This window comes from Schistocerca gregaria, chromosome 3, assembly GCF_023897955.1.
Source record: "Schistocerca gregaria isolate iqSchGreg1 chromosome 3, iqSchGreg1.2, whole genome shotgun sequence".
NCBI classification, from domain to species: domain Eukaryota; kingdom Metazoa; phylum Arthropoda; class Insecta; order Orthoptera; family Acrididae; genus Schistocerca; species Schistocerca gregaria.
Window position 1 is genome coordinate 529,803,598 of NC_064922.1, and position 22,014 is coordinate 529,825,611.

At 43.5% G+C, this 22,014-nt stretch overlaps 1 long non-coding RNA gene across 1 annotated transcript; it reads left to right on the forward strand.

Moving 5' to 3' along the window:
- The first annotated feature begins 326 nt into the window (after positions 1-326).
- On the forward strand, positions 327-1,216 carry LOC126356166 (uncharacterized). The gene is made up of 3 exons (XR_007565599.1): positions 327-573; positions 728-838; positions 1,017-1,216. It is a non-coding gene; the product is annotated as an uncharacterized LOC126356166 (long non-coding RNA).
- The last annotated feature ends 20,798 nt before the right edge of the window (positions 1,217-22,014 follow it).

Genomic DNA, 22,014 nt, shown 5'->3' on the forward strand with positions numbered 1-22,014 from the left:
AGCGGCAGAGATTCGTTTAAACAACAACAATTTCAACAGAGACCAGCGGTACACACTCAGCAGGGCATGGGGACGGGCGTTGGACATCGAAAGAAAGCAAAGACAGAAGCGCGACGCGGGAGCGGCAGTTTCAAACGTGCCACCTGTCCCTAGAGCCACCTGACGTCACCAGTGCTGCCACGGGCAATAGCTCCGCTAGCTGCCTAGGTCGACTTAAGCGCGCGCGCCACATTGGATCGACCTGATTGGCTGCTAATGATGTCACCATGCCTATATAAGCGAGAAACGGCAGCAGCCACGGCAGTAGTGATGGGCTAAACTGCGATTTTCCGATATCAGTGATTTCTGTGAATGCTACTTTTCAGTATCTGCTATTCTTAACTGTGATTTGTCGCAGTTAAGAGTCGCAGTTAAGGAACGTAGGTCGCGTATCCCTCCGCCACTGCTATTTCTGCGATTTCTGCTACTTCTGCGATTTCTGCTACTTCTGCGATTTCTGCGACTTACCACCGTATGAAAAAGTTACATCTGCCCACACAGAAAATTGCATCTCAGCAAATCTGTCATTGCTAAGTAAGTTTTACGTTTGTTCTTCCGTTGGCTTTAATTATGTATTAAAGAAACAACTGTGAAAATATTATTAGTGTAATTAATATGTAAGTAGCCATACAGTAGCGTTATAGTTCGTGTTTAGAAAATGAATTCTAACATATTGTTATGTTCACAGGTACCTGAACTACATTTCAGTCACTCAGTAAATTGATAACTCAAAATATCATTGTCAACAGATCTGGAGAAATTGCCACTGCGTCTTTAGACCGTTTTCGTCAGACGAGAGGTTAGTTTCTAAGTGTTTCGATGGACTTAATTACTTCAGTGACATCGTTCTTGCAAATGTGAAATATACCCCATTGAGTGGCTTTCATTACAGCAAATATTAGCAATCTACTCTGTCAATTATATTGCTTGTAATTAGTGACAGCAAAAATTGTTCAATAATCCTTGTGATTTCGCAGACACAGTTCTGACTCTTGATTACTGGTTGCTGTACGTATCTATCCACATCAAGGCTATTGAGAGAGACTCTTGAAGATTCAAGACAGCTCTTAGAGGATTTGCAGTTTAAAAGTGACATAATTGTGAAATAAGTGAGCAGATGAGTGATTAAACTGTGTTTTATTGAAGTTGTTATGCGATTTTAAAGGAATAATAAATGTTAAATACAGTGATTGAATAATGAAAATCTGATTTTCCACATGTTTAAGCCGTCCTATACCCGTAATTTTCCGCCACATATTTACTGGTAAACACTAGTTGAAGAGTGACATGCCGCCGCCGCCCCCCCTCCCCTTTCTCGACAATCTTGGTGTGACGCTGACCTGTAACATAGCCCAAGGTATAGAATATGCATTTTGAGGCTGTTGATATGAAGGAGGGAAGTAGAGATCTTCCAATTAAATCAGGAATAGCTTAAGTGCAGTACTTGAAAGTAACACAGGAAAAGCTTACTTATGTAGGTGGTTGTAGTGTCGGCAAAAAGTTCGTGTGTGTGTGAAGTTGTCATGTAGAACACGAGGGCCAAACTTTTATCCTGAGTCTTGAACTGTGCCGGAATAAAAGTGAGGCATTCATATGACTCAATAATGCTGTTTTCATTTCACTACACTTATACAGATGTCTGAGTTCTGCTGTGTTAACATTGCAAAGTCCTGAAGACGTGGAGTATTAACCAAAATTGTCATATTGGAAGCAGAATCACATTTGTTACGTTACTTGATATTTTCAGGAGAAAAAGGCTATGTTGCTTCTTATTAATATACACTCCTGGAAATTGAAATAAGAACACCGTGAATTCATTGTCCCAGGAAGGGGAAACTTTATTGACACATTCCTGGGGTCAGATACATCACATGATCACACTGACAGAACCACAAGCACATAGACACAGGCAACAGAGCATGCACAATGTCGGCACTAGTACAGTGTATATCCACCTTTCGCAGCAATGCAGGCTGCTATTCTCCCATGGAGACGATCATAGAGATGCTGGATGTAGTCCTGTGGAACGGCTTGCCATGCCATTTCCACCTGGCGCCTTAGTTGGACCAGCGTTCGTGCTGGACGTGCAGACCGCGTGAGACGACGCTTCATCCAGTCCCAAACATGCTCAATGGGGGACAGATCCGGAGATCTTGCTGGCCAGGGTAGTTGACTTACACCTTCTAGAGCACGTTGGGTGGCACGGGATACATGCGGACGTGCATTGTCCTGTTGGAACAGCAAGTTCCCTTGCCGGTCTAGGAATGGTAGAACGATGGGTTCGATGACGGTTTGGATGTACCATGCACTATTCAGTGTCCCCTCGACGATCACCAGAGGTGTACGGCAAGTGTAGGAGATCGCTCCCCACTCCATGATGCCGGGTGTTGGCCCTGTGTGCCTCGGTCGTATGCAGTCCTGATTGTGGCGCTCACCTGCATGGCGCCAAACACGCATACGACCATCATTGGCACCAAGGCAGAAGCGACTCTCATCACTGAAGACGATACGTCTCCATTCGTTCCTCCATTCACGCCTGTCGCGACACCACTGGAGGCGGGCTGCACGATGTTGGGGCGTGAGCGGAAGATGGCCTAACGGTGTGCGGGACCGTAGCCCAGCTTCATGGAGACGGTTGCGAATGGTCCTCGCCGATACCCCAGGAGCAACAGTGTCCCTAATTTGCTGGGAAGTGGCGGTGCGGTCCCCTACGGCACTGCGTAGGAACCTACGGTCTTGGCGTGCATCCGTGCGTCGCTGCGGTCCGGTCCCAGGTCGACGGGCACGTGCACCTTCCGCCGACCACTGGCGACAACATCGATGTACTGTGGAGACCTCACGCCCCACGTGTTGAGCAATTCGGCGGTACGTCCACCCGGCCTCCCGCATGCCCACTATACGCCCTCGCTCAAAGTCCGTGAACTGCACATACAGTTCACGTCCACTCTGTCGCGGCATGCTACCAGTGTTAAAGACTGCGATGGAGCTCCATATGCCACGGCAAACTGGCTGACACTGACGGCGGCGGTGCACAAATGCTGCGCAGCTAGCGCCATTCGACGGCCAACACCGCGGTTCCTGGTGTGTCCGCTGTGCCGTGCGTGTGATCATTGCTTGAACAGCCCTCTCGCAGTGTCCGGAGCAAGTATGGTGGGTCTGACACACCGGTGTCAATGTGTTCTTTTTTCCATTTCCAGGAGTGTAATACATTCAGAGTCACAGCTGTGTTTGACCAATCATAACTGATGCTGAATGTGCATGTCGTCATATAATGTGAAGGGCTTATTTCAATAGTGGTACAAGTCCATTACCTCCACTTTCCTGTCTATAATGCTTCTGAAATTAATGATCCAAACAAACATTAATAAAGGTTCATTTCTAGCAAGAAGCCATATGCTTGAATATTTCTGGTATCTCAACTGTAGATTTTTAAGCGCTCATTTAACTTTACGACTCCGTATCTCAAAATGAACAAAAATGGACTTGTACCACTAATGAAATAAGTCTTTCATACGCACACACAGCACACCGATCTCGTGAAGCACAAGGCTCTTATAACGAAGTACGTACGTCGTTCAACAGATGGCACTAGGAAATAGGCTTTTTAGTTGCTACTTGTGACTCTTAGTTGCGATTTGTCACTGAAATCGCAGTTAGACTCGATAGCGTGTCGCAGAGATAAGCGTAGTACGAACTTTGGCCAACAGATGGCACTGTTTAGTGCGCTTTTTAGTTGCTACTTGCGACTCTTAGTTGCGATTTGTCACTGAAGTCGCAGAAAGCAGTATGGAATTCTGCCAACAGATGGCTCACGGCGTTTATTGTGAAATGCTACTTGCGACTGCTAACTGTGACTGAAATCGCAGTTAGATTTTGTAAAATTGTTACTGTGATATCTGTGACTTCTCAATCACTGTGATTTCTAACAGATGCGCGATTTCCTGCCCACCACTACCCGGCAGTAAGGCAGCGTACTTGGACCGCTACTCTACTCCCTCTTCACGGCCGACTTGCCCTCTGCGCCGAGGGCGCGTTTAGCCCTCTGTGCGGGTGTCACGGCGCTCTTCTTTCGTTCCCGGAGTGCGGCAGGTCTTTAACGGCGGCTCCAGGGAGCAACAGATTCCCTAACCGAATGGTCTAGGACCTGGCGTCTGGCAATTAATTCCTCCAAAACCAAAGCCCTTATCATCTGCCAGCGCCATATTCCCATTCGGCTCCCGCAGGTGTTGGTCCTTGGTATCCCAGTCCCATGGACTCGTACTGCGAAGTACTTGGGCGTTACCTGGGACCAGCGCCTCGCCTGGCGCCCCCACATCGATGACGTGCGTCTAAAGGCGATAGGGCGGCTATGCCTGCTCTACCCCTTCATCAATCCCACCTCTTCACTCCCTACACATCTTGCTGTCAGATTGTACATATCCCTTGTTCATCCCATCCTTGAATATGCAGCGGTGGTGTGGGGCAATTTTGCCCCCACCCACCTCCGACGACTCCAAACCGTCCAAAATCGGGCTCTCCGGCGTGCCCTCCACCTCCCTTTCGACCTTCCTACCCAAGATCTCCACATCCTGGCCGAGGTGCCATTCCGTCACTCCCGCATCCTTACAACAGCCGCTTCCTTTTACCAGCAAACCTGCCACTCTCCCAATCCTTTAATCCTTTCCTTGGGCACCCGTGTCCACTGTCTGGCCACCACCCAATGGCCTGACCTCCTCTTGCGCCCACCATGACTCCCCATTCATTAGCCACTTCATTTCATGTCACTTTATCTTCCTCATATCATCGCTCCATCTCATCACCACGTCATGACATTAAACCCCCTCCAATGTCAATCTAATCTTTACAGGCCCTTCCCCTTTTCACTTCTTCATCTGTCACTTTCCAACTTCTTTCTCTTTCTCCCGCCCTCCTCCTTCACTGCCTCAAGACTGTCTGCCACCGCCATCACCGACGCCGCCATGAAGATGAGGACAGGGTAATGCCCTTTCGTTTTCATTCAACTCTTGTTGTCCCTCCTCCTTTCCTTTAAACTGTCATTCAATTGTAATTTACCGGCTAGCCAATGGGCCGTCGTTTTCCTCACTCTCCTACTGTCCTGTCATCTTTCACTTTTAAATACTACGCCGGCCAGTCAATTGGGCCGTTCGTTTTCCTGCTTTTTCTACTATCCCTCTGACAATTCTTTCATCTTTTATATAAGGAAAACCAGCACAAACCCAAGCCACAATCAGTACCACGATGTCGTCTCCCCCCCCCCCCCCCACCGCCGCCACCGCCACACGACGCTAGAAGGAGAAGCGCCCTAGAGGCGATAAGACTTCGCCACCAGCAGAGGGTCAAACCCTTAATCATGTGTGTCTGCGAGCCCCAGCAGTCAGTGAACACCTGACGACGATGCCGGAGATGGCCACCGAATGTTAGAGGATTTTATTCTAATTGACGCAGCTGGAAAACCGATAACGTTTTATGCGTGTATGCCGTCGCGAAAGATTCCGAGGATAAGGAGAACTTGCTCGAAACCCATAATGTAAAAACCTAAGCGAGGGTCATATTAGATAAACTATGTGATGAACTACTACCAATAATATAGATAAAAATCTGTTTGGGCTAGTTTTTCTCTTGTTTTCCCGTTGTGGTCGTTTCGTCAGGCTTCTGTGAGAGAAAGTAATATGTTGACTCTTCTAGAAATGTATGCTCTCAAAATTCAAACAGTAAACATCTCCATCTTGTACAACGCCGTTCTTGTGACGGCCACAAGAGTTTAATGAACATCTCCGTAATACTGGTGTGCACTAATGTGTGTCCCACAAACAAATCAATTTTGAATGGATAATAATGTACATATTTATTGACGCAATTAAGTAATGCACATATTACTGCAGTGTATGGCTACCGGTGATTATGTATGAAATATGGTATTACTCAAATACTCCTAACTTTACAAGCACCCACCCAGCCTTTTGATAAAATTAGCAATAACTTTTCATGTACTTGCACCTCCATTTCTCAAATCGTTGTATCTTGGGTCTGAGCTCTGGAAGTGACTGTTGTTTATTGGTGTACACATAAGATTTCACGTACTCTCATAGAAAGGAATCACATGGTATGGTGTTAAATTACAAGATCCATATGCTCAATTGATGACACTGTTGTGAGAGATCACCCGTCCAGGGAGTCTCTTTCACAACAAGTCCATTGTTTCAGTTGATGTGTGTCACACATCTTGAGCAAATCAGACCAGCGGTGCAAATCCTAACGATTTTTCAGGATATTTCCAGTTAGTGCGTGTCTACTGATATACTGGTTTATTAACGGAAAACAAGTGAATCTTTTGGTGTTTCAACTCGGGCAACAACTGTTTGATGTAATAATTAAATTGCTGCTTTTGATACTTACACATTCATGTTTTGCAATAATGCCACTTCTTGTTTTGATTGTTTATGAGATACGAGCGAAGCCTTGACTGCCATCTTTCCTGTACAAGAATGTGAGCCATCTCGTGGTAGCACAAGTAAATAGCAATGCACAGCGTAATTAATGATTACATCACAGTGCAACATGAATGAGGCAATGTTTTCTTTATCAAGATTTTTCAAGTCGTGTTCTTCTAAGTTAGGCATTATAGGTATCGATTTTTTCTACAATTGTCGGTGTTCCATTTAAATCCAAATTGCAGTGCAGTCTAATTCCTGAAGCGGGAAGCATACTGGATAAGAAAGTTTCAATTTAAAATTACTATTTTTTTTGGCCCAAATTAGGGAGTTACAATTGTCAATGTTAGCAAGTGAGGCTTTGTTTCTGTGCAAGTTGTAGCAAACAGTTGAAGGTTAGCAAAGACATTACCTTTTTCAAGATTACTGCTGAAGTATCTGCGCTATCGAAAAACACAAGTCCTAAAACAATTTATTGGGCTCACCAAAACGAAACAGTAATACAATCTCCAAAAGAACAACAAACTCGATCTCAACTGCGGATCGACAATTTTTTTAAGGTGGAGCCTCCACGCTCACACCGGCGTGATGGACAACTCAAAAGGTTTACTGCCATCTCTGCATAAGGGTAAGTTTTCACTAATGTGAGGTGTCGCTGGATGTGCGTACTGCGATATTTGCGTACGTCTGGTTAAGGTTAATCATCAATACGCATTCATCTGGAGATAGATTGGGTCGAAAGCGAACGAAGAGTAGCGGTTTGAAGGGCAGAGTGAAAAAAAAAAAGAGCCAAGGGAAAAAAAAACTCTGCAATAGTTAGGTCAGGTAGTACGAGCAGTGGCGGAATCTTGCTGACTGTGATAGGTCATGCAAGGATGGGTTAAGTTAGAAGTGGGTATCATACAAGCGGATACCGTGTCAAGCCATATGTTCGTCATAAGAGATCAGTCCGTGACGGTGCTGCAGCACGGTGTGCTGCAGTTCAGGTTGTTAGAGCCCCCTGCCGCGCTGCGTCTGTGGTGACTTGTCGCAGGGGAAGGCCTAGGTCGCCCATCGGCGTCTGGTAGACGAGCATCGAAGCCAAGCACTCAGAGATGAGTGGTCGCGTAGCGGCACCTCTCCTCGCTCGTTGGCTGCGCTGGAAGGCTCAGTGAGGGCCGTGGCTGTGTCTCCCCTGTGTAGCGGCTGACGTAGCCCATACCCTGAGCGTTCTGACCCCTGTGGTAGCCCACGCGCCGAAGTGGAGCTGCTCGGAACCGTCGGGCTTCGGCGTTGTTGCGGCGGCTCCCGTCTTCCCCTTCGGTGTGTCCGCCGCATTGTGAGCTTCCGTCGGCTGTTCCGTAATAGGAGTGGCGGAAAGTGTCTTTTCTTCGTCCGTGGCGTCCCCACGGATGTCGTGCGCCACCTGCGAGCGCAGTTGGCTGCTAGCCTCCACTATCTCTGCAGTCAGGGTGGCCTTAAAAGCTGCCCTATCTGCGTCCATGGTGGCTCTGAAGGCCGCAATCGCATCCTCCGCCGTGGCCGCCAGCACGGTGCGCATCTCCTGCACTTGAGGCGCCTGCTGTGCAACCGCCGGCGGCCGGTCCGCCGCGCCATTCTCACTGGCGCGGTATTCCGGTCTCCTGTTGGCAATGGGAGCTTTCTTCTCGCCTTTCGGTTGCGCCTCGCCGTCGCGTCTTCTCGGTTTGCGCCTCGTCTCCAGCGCAGCCGTCGCTGGCGAAAGCCGGGCAGCCACACCAGTTTGCCACATGTGGCTCGTCGCAGCGAGCACAAGTTGGCGCTTTTCTCGTCGTCTGTCACAGGCGGGGGTGTCGTGCGTGCCGGCGCACTTTACCCTCTGCGGCGAGCTGCGGCAGTATTTAGCCACATGCCCTTCAGCATAGCACCTGAATCACTGTGGCTTAGGGTCCATGCCTAGGGGAAGAGCTTTGACGGTCACAGGAAAGCCTAAGAGCTTCCTCATCCCAAAGATGTCGCAGTTTCCACTACAATGATGTACATCGGTGGCCTCTTCTTATTTGTCCGGTTGTGTAGCTTAGTAGTTACAGCCTGGAATGCAGCACGTAACAGCCTCTCTTGGGCCGTTTTCTCTTCACAGATCCAAGGCAGACCCCTGATCAGGGCCTTGGAGTGCTTCTCCCACTGTTTCGGCGCGGTCGTCTTCTCCACAGTAGGTGGACCAACAATGTGGGCAGCCACAGCGCCCTTCAGTGTGCGGTTGTCGGCCACGCTCGCTGCCTGCAGTTAGACGATGGCGTCTGGATCCAGGGACTCTACGCCTACTTCTTCCCTGCATCAGTTGGCTATGATGTAATGTATCACTGCCCATGACCCTCTTTTGCACTGAATGTACAGATGGGGGCAGGTGTATGCCGTTCGTCGGGCTTCCGTTCCGCATTCCTGGTGGGTTGCGGTGTGGAAGGCTTCTTCTCTGTGTCGGCCTTCTTCATCTGCCCGTTTCTCCCCATTCTGTGACGCGAGGACTCGATAGTTTTGCTGTGTCGTAATGACGACGCACGACAATTTGCTTAGCGTCACGCCACAGTCCAAGCACAGCTTCACAGCTCTTCTTCTGGACAAGAACAGGTAGCGTTCTTCACCAGAGCGCACTTTACCAGTTGACTGCCTTTTGCCGGCAGTGCACCGCCTTATAAAGCCTGGAAGCTATCTGCCAGTACTATTTCCGATCACGTGCCTGGCGTATCAAATTACTTCCTGGGCTAGCTGCGACCTCTAGTGAAGTTGTTCTGCAGGCTCCACGAATGGGTAGCGGTCCCTGGCGGCCATTGGTGGAGATCTGGTGTTGTGTTGTGGCCGCCGGTATATATTTGTTTTGACAACACAGACGACATAGGTTTTCCTGGTGAATATACGCACTGTGATGCAGCCATCCTGAGTTGGTTGGACGTGAGGTAGGATGCCGATGCAGTAGGTGCTACGATGTGTGAAGTGGGCGTCCACAGCAAGTCCAGTGATGAGAAGTAGTAGAAACGAGAACTGTGAGAAACTTATCATAAATGGTGATCACGAAGTAGATGAAGTTTAGGAATTCTGCTGATGGGTGGGACAAGGACAACATATGGATGGCACAAGGACGACATAAAAAGCAGAAGAGCACTGCCAAAAAGTGCATTCCTGGCCAACAGAAGGCTACTAGTACCAACATAGGTCTTAATTTAAGGAAGAAATTTTTGGGTATGTACCGTACGTTTGGAGCACAGAATTATATGGAAGTTAATCATGGGCAGCGGGATATTCAGAACAGAAGAGAATAGAAGCATTTGAGATGTGGTGCTAAAGAATAATATTGAAAATCAGGTGGACTGATAATGAGGTGGTTCTCTGCAGAATCGGCGAGGAAACTAATATGTAAACACTGACAAGGGGACAGGACAATAGGAAATCTATTAAGATATCAGGGAATAACTTCCATGGTATTAGAGGGAGCCGTGGATGGTAACAACCATAGAGGAAAACAAAGACTGAAATACTTGAAGCAAATAATTGAGGACATATGTGGCAAGAGCCACTCTGAGATGAAAAAGTTGCTACAGGAGAGGAATTTGTGGTGGGACACATCAAACGAGTCAGAAGAATTATCACAAAAAAAGTGCAGTGTCGAAATGAGAGACAGTATCCAAAAAAGGGCGAGGTATTCCCAAAACCATAAGTCTGAGCGGAAGCGAGAGGCAAAATTAATGGGCTGGTCGGTATGAAGTAAAGCAGATTATAGAGAGGATCTCAGATGAGGAAGCTCATGGTCAAATGATTGAGACGGAAAATATAAAACATTCACAGATTACTATCCAATAACAAAATGTGGAAAAGTCATGTATGCATACAACAAAAGCTGAGATCGAAATGCTGCAAAGGCAGTTCTGTACGAGAGAGCTGTGCCACTGACCAAAGAGTTTTGCTATATTAGTGAGCACAATCGCTGCTTGGTAGCCACAGAGGCGACCCTCTAACACCTTCCTCCCTGTGTGTGTAGAGCACAGGGAGGACCGGGGAGGGGAGTGTCTGTGACACCACTGTTATTGAACACCTCTTCACCCAAGTGGCTGCCTAAGCAGAGCATGATAGACCATTTCTTGGTACATTGATTGTATGGAGTTCATTGCTCCTGGTCAGTAGAGATGACAATGCACGGAGGGGGAGAGAGAGTGAGTGTGTGTGTGTGTGAGAGAGAGAGAGAGAGAGAGAGAGAGAGAGAGAGAGAGAGAGAGAGAGAGAGAGAGAGAGAGAGAGAGAGAGAGAGAGGGGGGGGGGGGGGGGGCGTGAGCATCAGCGTGATCGTCTGTAGCATGACTGCTGATTTGCATTTGGTTGAGGAGGAAAGTTAAGTGGAGAGGATGGTGATATCATGGATACAGATGTATCCTGCTCTGTTTGCAAGTGCTGACGCTGTGGTTGTTTCTTAGCAAATGTGATATGGAAGATTCATCTAACAAAAGCTGAAAAATGATAGTGACTGGGTCGATATCTGGAGGGGAGTCTTAAGTTCCGAGAGAATATTCTGTGAGAGGCCTCCCTTCATCGCCCAGTCATTCCCGTGCTGTCCTCCAACAACGAGGATAAGGTCGTCAACGAGTTTAGCCGAATTCTTTTCAGGTCGAAATTGTTGCATGTCACACTACAAGTAAGACATTGTCTGGAGTGAAGCAAGTACTATTGTCTGTATGGTAATTGCTATTGTCGGTCATGTCAGAGGCACCCTGTAGAAACCACGCAGGCTTGAACCTATTGACAGAACAGTTGTTGGCATCCTGTGGAGTAAAATGTTAAAACGTGTTTTTGCCCTGCATAGCCACTCTGTCTGGGTCTCAGTGTGGTGACTGCAAGGCTACATGGACAGTGTCAGTAGCAGCAATACGTAATCATAGTCCTTTAGAGCTTGTAGGATAAAGATTTTATGTGAACCATGTGCTTATGGTAATAGTATCTTGAGATGGACAGTGTGCTGCTTCACATTACAGTCCTTTATCTGAGCTGTTTTGTGAGTGTGATGCCAGCATTCCACAAGGCCATACTTTGAGGGTGGTGTGCTGTGGTTTGAAAGTACTTAACACCAGACAACTGACCAAGTTTGGTAAAAAGTATTGATGCTAACTGTCTGCCTTGATCATTTGTTATGGAGACAGGGCAGTTGAAATGGAAATCCGTACTATGGGCAAATGCCTTCGCCTGAATGGTATGGCATTGCTAGTTTCCCATAATCAGTATTTCCTGAGACTGCACTGATCCAAAAGAGATAATCTGCCACGACATGTTCTGTGTCATAGAGACGTCAAAAATCAGTCGTTAGTTGTGAAATATAATCTAAAAGGCGAAAATGACATGGGCAGCAATCCGTTGACGGATTGCGAATGGAATGTGTCAGGGCCCAATGGTCTGTGTAGATAGCAAGAGTTGCCTTCAACATTGTCTTTGAACTGACGTACTGCTTCATGCAACACCGACTATTTGCTGTCATACACTGACAACTGGCGCTGGAAGTTGTTCAAAATCATGGTGAAGAAGCATAGTGGTATTTATCTTCCTGCCACCGATTGTTGGAGAACTGCTCCAATCATGGGATCGTTTGCATGAGAAGCGAGCAATAGGTGTCTGGGTATTAAATGTCTCAACATCGTAGCCGGAGAAAGGCAGTCTTTAATTTTCTCAAATTCCTACTGAGTTTGAGAAGTCGATTCAGCACCTCACTTGTCTATTGTGTGCTTGCCTGCTAACACTTTCGTCAGTGGTGCCTGGATAGCAGCTGTCTCAGGTGGATGTCTGTGATAAAAATTAACCATGCTGAGAAACTGACATTATTCCTGAATGCTCTGTGGCGGCAGCATTTCACTAATAAGCTCAGACCTTTGTGTGTAGGTTACGTAGCATCACTGCTAACAAAGTGGCCTAGGAACGTAACTTCTGTCACAGCTGACATTTATCATCATTGACTATGACGTGGAGTTTGATCAGGGCATCGAAAACTAGTTAGAGATGCTCAGCAAGTTCATCTCGAGAAGTAGAAAAGACTAAAATATCATTTAAGTAAGCACAGCAAAAAGAAACTTGAAAATAATATTACTTATGAATCTCTGCTAAGTCTACACTGCATTTCTTAGTCCATAAGGCATGTAAAGGAATTCAAATGTCTAAAAGAAGTGACAAGAGCCGTCGTTGGATGTCCTCTTTATTCGTGGGAATCTACAATGAAGCCTTTATACAGCCCAAAATACTAAACATGGAGGTGCCTGCCAAATTATAAGTGGCATCCGCCATATTCAGGACTGGGTAACTACCTAGGACAGTGTATTTACAGCCAGACATTCACTGCACAGTCCATAGCTACCATTCTTTTTGGTTACGAGATGAATGCCTGATCCCAAGGACTGACTATTAAAATAACAGCAATTAAATTATATATCTACAATTGGAATGGTCGTGCACAGATAACTTGTATTTAATCTGCATGCCTTGCGACAGATTCAAAGGCGTGACATGATTTTAATTTTAGGAAGAATTATTGTTACATTCACCGACGCTGGCGCAGTAGCACATTATAGTTACATTGTGATTTAATATGCATGCACGATTTTAAATCTCCAGACGAAATTAGCTGCATGTATGCAAATTTTATCACTTATAGTGTGTTTCTGTTTGCATAGGCATTGTGTTTCGTGTTTGGTATGGATAAAGCACAGGGTGAGCTGCTGCAATTCCAAATCTGATGACAGTCTTCGCAGATCAGTGGACCACGCTTGTATATGTCAATTGAGCGAATAATTTGAGAGCCTTTGTTTGTGGAAGACAGCCACATGGATGACTGGGGAGCATCGATGATTCCAGTCACAGAACGTGTGCTGCTGTGATGTGGAAGAGTTCCATGTGCCAGATCAGGAGCAGAGGTGAAAATGTCTGAAGAAATCAGTCGCCAGTATAAGTTCCTTAATGTCAATGATGAAAAATTTCCGTGAGAACATGTCTTCTAAACCTCAACCCATGGTTTGAAATGTCATTTCATATACTGCAGTATGTGATTCGTTTGCCACACAGAATTGGAAATCAGATACAGTGCTTTCTGGCAGAAGTTGCTCATGTGGCATGGTACTCTCTTCAGTCCCCCACATAGATACGGAGGGGGGGAGGGGGGGGGGGGGGGGGAAGCGGAGTGCAACTGGCTTGGCTCATGTGTTTTGGAGGTAGCTGACTTGCACTGATGCAGTGCACCTATCGTGGATCTTTCTTACAATTGTGTGCTTTCTCGCTGAAACACGCATAAAACCAACAGAGGCATGACCACATCATCTTGTCCGAGTGTGGAGTGTAGTTGATAGCTGGATATGTATTTATTTTGACTTACCACACCACTGAAGTGTGGTAGTAACACCTACAGAAACAGCTGGGAAGAGGCCGTACGTCAATAAAAGGACTAAAGAATACGATCAAGAAATATGAAGAAACAGGAATTAGGTGGTGCAGCAGGGAAAGGGAGCCAGTCCATTCTCATGGCAGTTGTTGTTAAAGTTGATCTAACTAGAGCTAACTGTGCAGCACATGCCTTAAATTCTTCAGCCCATGTTTAAGCTGTGCCATGGTAATTTTCTCCCTCCTGGTCAACAGTTCAAAAGATTTTGTTTCGATTTTACACCGGTCTACCTAGAAGTTCAGAATTTGCACCAAATGAAGCCTCAAGAGAGGCTACAATGTGATGACTTTGCCCTTTGTTTTTTGGCATGCACGCAAGTGAACATGTGGGTAGGGAATATTCTTTGGATGGACAAGGCACATTTTCCTCTGCATGGTGCAGTGAAGGTACAGAATTGTCACACATAAGGTCCCACTACACCATATGTGGTGCAAGACCATCCACTGCACTCAGCTTAAGTGAGAGTGTGGCGTGACAGCTTTGTAAGATTGTAGCTATGTCCACACCACTATTTTCATGCAAGATGGGCAACACCAAATGTCGCTTGCCAGGTGAAAGATTTGCTCAGAGAATTCTTTGGTAATAACCACATAACCTCTAGGCAACTTCAAGATATGCGGCCTTCCTGATCCCGACCTAAAACCCTGCGATTTCTGATGTTGAGTATATCTGAAAGATTGTGTCTATCACGGATATTGTGGACTCTTCCTGATTATGATAGTGTACGACAGCATATCACTACGATTACACTGGATAGGCAGTGAGAAACTGTCGACAATGCCACATTACGGATGCAGCATGTTGCCACATTGGGAGACCATACTGAACAAAAGTTTTAACTTGTAACCCTATCCTAATAAACATGCCACAACTACCATTATGTGTTCGATCGTTCTCCCCCTTTTTCTGTGCCCCCACCACATTCTGCTTCCTTACAGCACATTTTCACCTGGGGGCAGGAAGTGTTAACTAAGATTTTTTCAGCATTCTTCCCTACCACGCCAATTAACAAATGTTGTTTCAGTGTCCTGCAATGCATACACCCCACACTACAGCATTCAGAACACTGTCAGTTTAATTATAACCATCTGGTATAACTGGATAGGAAAATCTACTCACCAAGCGGCAGCAGGAGTAAACGAACACAAAAGTTCAGGAAATGTGCGAGTTTTTGCAGTCAGTGGCTCCTTCTTCTGGCGCAAGGGTTAGGAAGAGGGATGAAGGAAAAGGACTGGCAATGTTTAGGAAATGGGGAGAGTTATGGAAAAATCATCCAGAATGCCGGGTCAGAGGAGACTTACTGGCTGGGATGAGATGGGAAGTCTTTCCTTCGCCATGCAACAAACAACTACAAATTGTTGCTGCTTGCAGTTATTGAATGACCAACCAGAGCATAACCAGCTGCTGTACATCAAAATGGAACCACTGACCCACAAGCACTAATCTTTCCGACTGTAGGCTTAATACTCTCCTCTGGTTTTTGGGTATTGTTGCAGGATTTAATATTCGCTCCTCAATCGTCTGACTCCTTGTGAATTTTCTGTCTCAACTGTAATGCTAGTAATAACCCATGCACCAAGAAGTAATAGTATTTACCTGTTGTAATGGACAACAATTGCAAATTCTCGAGAATATTTTTGCCATATGGCAATTAGTTTATTTTAATTTTGACTCCATCTTAATCAAATTTTGTTACTTCCTGATACAAACATCTCCGACCATCGCTGTGCAAGTGCCAGAAAAACAAAGTGACTTATGTCTGTTTGCATGTATAGTTTACAGTTGCTGTGAATTACCAATTTTACCTCTTTGCACTTGAAACATGTTGCAGAAGTAACTACTGCTCACATCTTGGGCTTCAGATGTCTTTTCCTCTGTTGTGATGCTTGTGTCAATCTGAAAATTACTTAGAAAACCACTGCTGTAGTCTGATCCACGAAGGATGGCAGTTCACGCAAGTCGAGAAACAGATGGGGTCTGCATTGTTGCTGGTTCCAAGCGATAGTTTTGGAATGCACATACACATGCTCTGTACTTGATGTAATCATGTACCCTGCAAATAATGTCTCTTACTTGCATGTGTAGAATTTGTCACTTATCACCAATAACAGCTATGACAGCTCACAACAAATGGAATAAAAATTTACTAAATAACTCTCTATGATCATGTTTAATGCTCGCACTGAATACGACATTTACAGCAAAGGGCTCAGGCCACCACTGAAAGCTCATTCATTGGTTGTTGAAGAATGTGTGACATAGGTGAGCAGAATGGGCCTAAACTCAACGGCCATCAGTTATGACTTCCGTAACTACTCTTCTTTGAAATTCATATATTATACTCCCATTGCAGTGTGTACATTGTATTTAACAATTGCTTACCCCTCAAGTTATACAGCTTGAGCAATTACAACCTCTCTTGCACATCAGAGCTGACTTCAGTTCATAGAGAGGTCAACAGAAATATCTCCAACTTCACGGGGTTACATGGACCAGAGAGTATCCTCTCTGGCAGGACTTCAGTTGCTTCGAATAATCTCTCACTGCAGCAGGTGGCTCAACGCACCGTCACACTGCTGTTCACTGCCCCATTTCACAGATACGATGCATTTAGGCCAGCACACAGAAAACCAAAAATTCTGTGCACAGAAGTTAGGTTGCAAATGTCTACTATATTAACAAGATGATTCATTTTAAAATCACAGACATCATTCGTCTCATTGAGAGAACAAATTATTACATATCACTTTGAGGCAAAGTGATCTTTTATACGTGAAGGGCTCTTTCAGTTTGTGTTAAAAATCATGGAGACTGTGTGATGCAAAATTTGAAGAGCAGATAACAGTAGAATACAAAAGCAAAAAACCACAGTCTGTGACAATTAAGAAATGAAAGAAAGCATCTGATAAATTAAAATGTAGCACTAGATCATGGCAATGCATGCAAGTGTGTGTTCAAAACTGAATAAATTACTTCTTGCTTTATTTTAATTGCAATGTGAAACTTTAATTTTTGATTATGATGTGAGTAATGTTATGATTATTACACAGTGCATTTAATAATTTTGTTAGGTACCATCTAAATGATTTAGTACTATGTTTTATTTGAACTGATTAATTATTTTGTAGCATTCAACTACAGAATGTTATCTGTCTTTTATACATTTGAAACAAGATTAGTTATATTGTGTGATTCTCGAATTAATGTAAGTAGTGATCTGTAAATAAAAGCTGTGATTATCTTGGGATGACTTGCAAAGTTTTGTTCATTATTGGAAAGCTTATGGAGGGGCAAGATGGTTCATCTGCTTTCTATTGGCATGCTATAGTAACGAAGCAAATTATAGATGAAAGAATACAGAAGTTCTTAAAGGTAGTATTGGGGGCAAAGATCTGAATGAAACTGTTTGTCAGGAGTAACAGTTATTTTCAATCATTCCTCACATAGTAGGAAGTATTTGTTGGACACTGTAGAAAACAATTTACAAAAAATCAGACTAATGAACTTAATGTAAACCTAATAAGGAAGAAAGTAGTATTATATACTGTTGCCCTGATTGTGTGAAGTAGGTGCTGTTGAAAGTATATTGATGATATTGCTGAAAATGTGACCTGTAGTAAGGTAATGAGGTAGAAACGTTTTTATAGTGTCATGTTTCTGTACAGGGTGTTTACTATTGTTGATGAAGTTTTGATTTACAAGATATTGATAATATACTGTGAGAAGATATGGTTACTGGGAAAGAGTTAGGGCTTTATAATGAAGATATTAATGTATAGGACATGATATTATGATGATAATGATTTAGGAAGCAATTGCTCAATGATTCAGTGTCATGTATGGTGTAGTAAATGATGCCCGTGAATCATGTGGTATGAAATAACAGCCTAGTGTTTGTAATTAGAGAAACTGAACAATAAAAATGTAAGACAAGAAAAAGTAAATTTTGGAATCAGCTGATTTGGAAATAAAGTGCACAGAGGTGTGGAATAATCATAGTTTGATTACACAATCAAATGAATAGAAATGTTACAGTTACTGGCACTGTTGAACAGAAAATGTCATCAAAACCAATCAAAAACCAAATTTAGTGGGCAAAAATGTTATGTACAGCGAGATAACACGAGAAATGAGAAGTCACTATTATTTGACATATGAGAAATACTGCTTAAAAATAAAATGTGGCTCGTGCTAAGGAAAAAAGGTTCTTCACTGGAGAAGTTTTATATTTTATGAATAATTTAAACACTGAAAAACACCTTTAGTCATTGTAAAATATGTATATAACAATTTTTATCTTGTCTAAAATATGTGAACTTTTAGCATATATATGGAACCCTCAGAGGGGGGGGGGGGGGGAGGAAGGGGGGGGGGGGGGGAACACACACACACACACACACACACACACACACACACACACACACACACACAACTTTTGTTATGAGCTTCGCATGCACAGGGAATTAAGCTGCTGTAGCAGTATTTCCATTGTCTGTGCATCTTCTTCCACTACCCGTAAGTCTGTAAATGTTCTCTCTTTCTATCTGTACTATCTTTCCTAGTAACTGAAACACACATTACAAATATATGCACTTTCTTATCTGAATCTTTTGTTATTCAATGGCTATCTCAATAATATACATATGTCTACAATATGGTGTATCTTGAACCAACCTCTGGCTGAGTCTCAGAATGGTTTACCAATATTTTTAACATTTATGTATTTATAACAAGTCCTGATGTTCACATGTTTTTCTATGCATGTATACACATCTACATGTTCAATTTTGCATCCTCTCAGTACCCAAAATAGAACTTTGAACAATTTTACAGTGGTAAGGTTTCTTATGCTCCTGTAGGGGCATGAACTCAATTGTTCATTCTGCCAATCTGTGTTGTAGAATTATATTTTTGGGTGGCTGCCAGCACATGCTAATCTACATTATTATTTTTACTGTCCATTTTTATCTTCTTGCAATATCATAGAGATTATTCTTTACTTCTTCTTCAGTTTAAAGAGAGGTGGTTTTGACTGAGCAACTCCAATACTACTGGATTCTCTGTCTATCCATTCATTCATTTTGAGGCACTGTGTTTCCTTTGTTGCAGAGTCAGTACTCTTCTCTCGAGTTTTTGCTGTGAAATGTAGATTTTGTCTTCTTTATACATAGCACTATACATTTAGGGTTAGACACGATTGATGTGTCACTATCTGTAAACAAAACAAATTGATGATGAATGTGAAGCAGTACGTCACATACTAAAGTGAGACACTTGTAACACCCCATACAGTGCAAATGTTTACTATTTTAGCAGACTGAACTATAGCAATGCGGTATTTTTAATTTCGAAAAGGGTAGGTTACTACTCACTGTAAAGATGATATGGTCAGTTATATACATACACAATGAAACATTGTTACACAGAGTTTTTAGCCACAGACTTCTTCAGGAAAGAAAGGAAAACACACACACATTCACACAAGCAGACACACCTCACGTGAGATCATATTTTGTAACAAGCTAATTTAGAATATACCAATTCAATTATGTATCACTGCAGCTTCAACTAAACACACACACACATATTCTTTCAGAAAATTAATTATTTTTTACATATTTTTTACATTTGTTGAAATTTAACACTGAGCAGCTCCGTTATTTTTGGTCAGGATATTACTTGCATTTCCACACTTACAAAATTCTAGGCGATCTAATGTAATGGAACTGAGGCATAGTTACGGTTTTTTCGGTACTTGACAACGCCAACAATAGGAGTATTGGATATGTACACATGCTCAGAGTAGTTGATACAATATGACAACCAGATCATACAAACCACACACATTTTCCCAATTTATAGTACTTATATTTTTTCTAAATTTTAAAGAGATACATAAAATCAGTAACTATTATTATCACTATTGTTATTTCTGTAATTTATTCTGAGTAATAAATTGAAAAGAAAGAACCACACATGAATTTCTCTGGATGTAAAAATCAACACTCTGTAAGATTACAATGCTTAGAGGTCTTGTACCTCTGGTCTTTTCAGCTTCAAGTTGTAGAGTGCATTGATGGAAGTTAGTAGTCAGAAGTGCAGGTCTGGGATCTGCTCGGTTTTTCTATAAGTAATAGTATGTTTTCGGAGTGAAGAGAGACATGTTGACTGTTGTTGATTTTGTTTTTGTGTATTGTGTTTGAAACGTTAAACTACATTAAACTGGAATAACAATATGTGGAACACCTTTGACTTTTGTTGTATAATTACATTGGCAATTAACACAGAAATCTCATCCCATTACCCTACTGCAAACAACAGCATCGTCTCACTGACAATTGAGAATATGTGAAGAAGAAACTACAATGGGCATCAACAAAAAGTTAATTTGAACTAATCACAGTCATTAATTATAATCTCATTCATATAAAAACATTTAATGTTTCCACTTTATGCTCCAGTGTTTTACTATACTGGAGAGATGCAAAAAAACCAACTCATTCTCCACTAAAGTTTGTGAAGACATTTTTAAAAATTTGATGGAACTGAGATCAGTACCAGTGGAAAACATTAGAGTATGCAGATGTGAGGGCCCAAGTCCAAGTAACGTAATTGAAAGATGAAACTGTTGTTGACATGGAGAGGTACTGAATACTTAGAGGCACTTAGTAGCTATATGGTTAATGGAAATTATTAACATTATGATGAAAATTCCCTCATATTGAAGCACATATAGAATACAAATCTAAACTCTTGGTCAAACAGAATAATGTCTTTTTCCAACAGAGTAATAGGGCTTTGTGTGCATTTTTAATGTTAGAAAACTACAAACAGAACCGATTTTTTCACTCAGACTCTGGTTGAGAGCATGTAACTTGACATATCATACATCTTGCTAAGATCAATGTTAATAAAATTCACCAACCTGATACAGGGTGAAGAACTCTGCTGTAAATACTGAGCAGTGTGCCAAAAGCCGATAACAAAAAAATCAGTGTCAATGAAGAAGGCAAACACGACTGGACAGTCAGTCCAAGAGCCATCAGTGTACACAAAGGTACTATCGCGAAGTTCCATGTGAAGGTCATGAAACTGAGAGCAATAGAGCAAGGCTGGAGTAGTATCTTCAGGAAGCCAATGAAGGCCAAGGTGAACATGGGCTGCTGCACAAAGCCAAGATTTCAAAGGGTTCACAGCCTCCCCCCCATGAACCATGGACCTTGCCGTTGGTGGGGAGGCTTGCGTGCCTCAGCGATACAGATGGCCGTACCGTAGGTGCAACCACAACGGAGGGGTATCTGTTGAGAGGCCAGACAAACGTGTGGTTCCTGAAGAGGGGCAGCAGCCTTTTCAGTAGTTGCAGGGGCAACAGTCTGGATGATTGACTGATCTGGCCTTGCAACATTAACCAAAACGGCCTTGCTGTGCTGGTACTGCGAACGGCTGAAAGCAAGGGGAAACTACAGCCGTAATTTTTCCCGAGGACATGCAGCTTTACTGTATGATTAAATGATGATGGCATCCTCTTGGGTAAAATATTCCGGAGGTAAAATAGTCCCCCATTCGGATCTCCGGGCGGGGACTACTCAGGAGGATGTCGTTATCAGGAGAAAGAAAACTGGCGTTCTACGGATCGGAGCGTGGAATGTCAGATCCCTTAATCGGGCAGGTAGGTTAGAAAATTTAAAAATGGAAATGGATAGGTTAAAGTTAGATATAGTGGGAATTAGTGAAGTTCGGTGGCAGGAGGAACAAGACTTCTGGTCAGGTGACTACAGGGTTATAAACACAAAATCAAATAGGGGTAATGCAGGAGTAGGTTTAATAATGAATAGGAAAATAGGAATGCGGGTAAGCTACTACAAACAGCATAGTGAACGCATTATTGTGGCCAAGATAGATACGAAGCCCACACCTACTACAGTAGTACAAGTTTATATGCCAACTAGCTCTGCAGATGATGAAGAAATTGAAGAAATGTACGATGAAATAAAAGAAATTGTTCAGATAGTGAAGGGAGACGAAAATTTAATAGTAATGGGTGACTGGAATTCGGCAGTAGGAAAAGGGAGAGAAGGAAACATAGTAGGTGAATATGGATTGGGGCTAAGAAATGAAAGAGGAAGC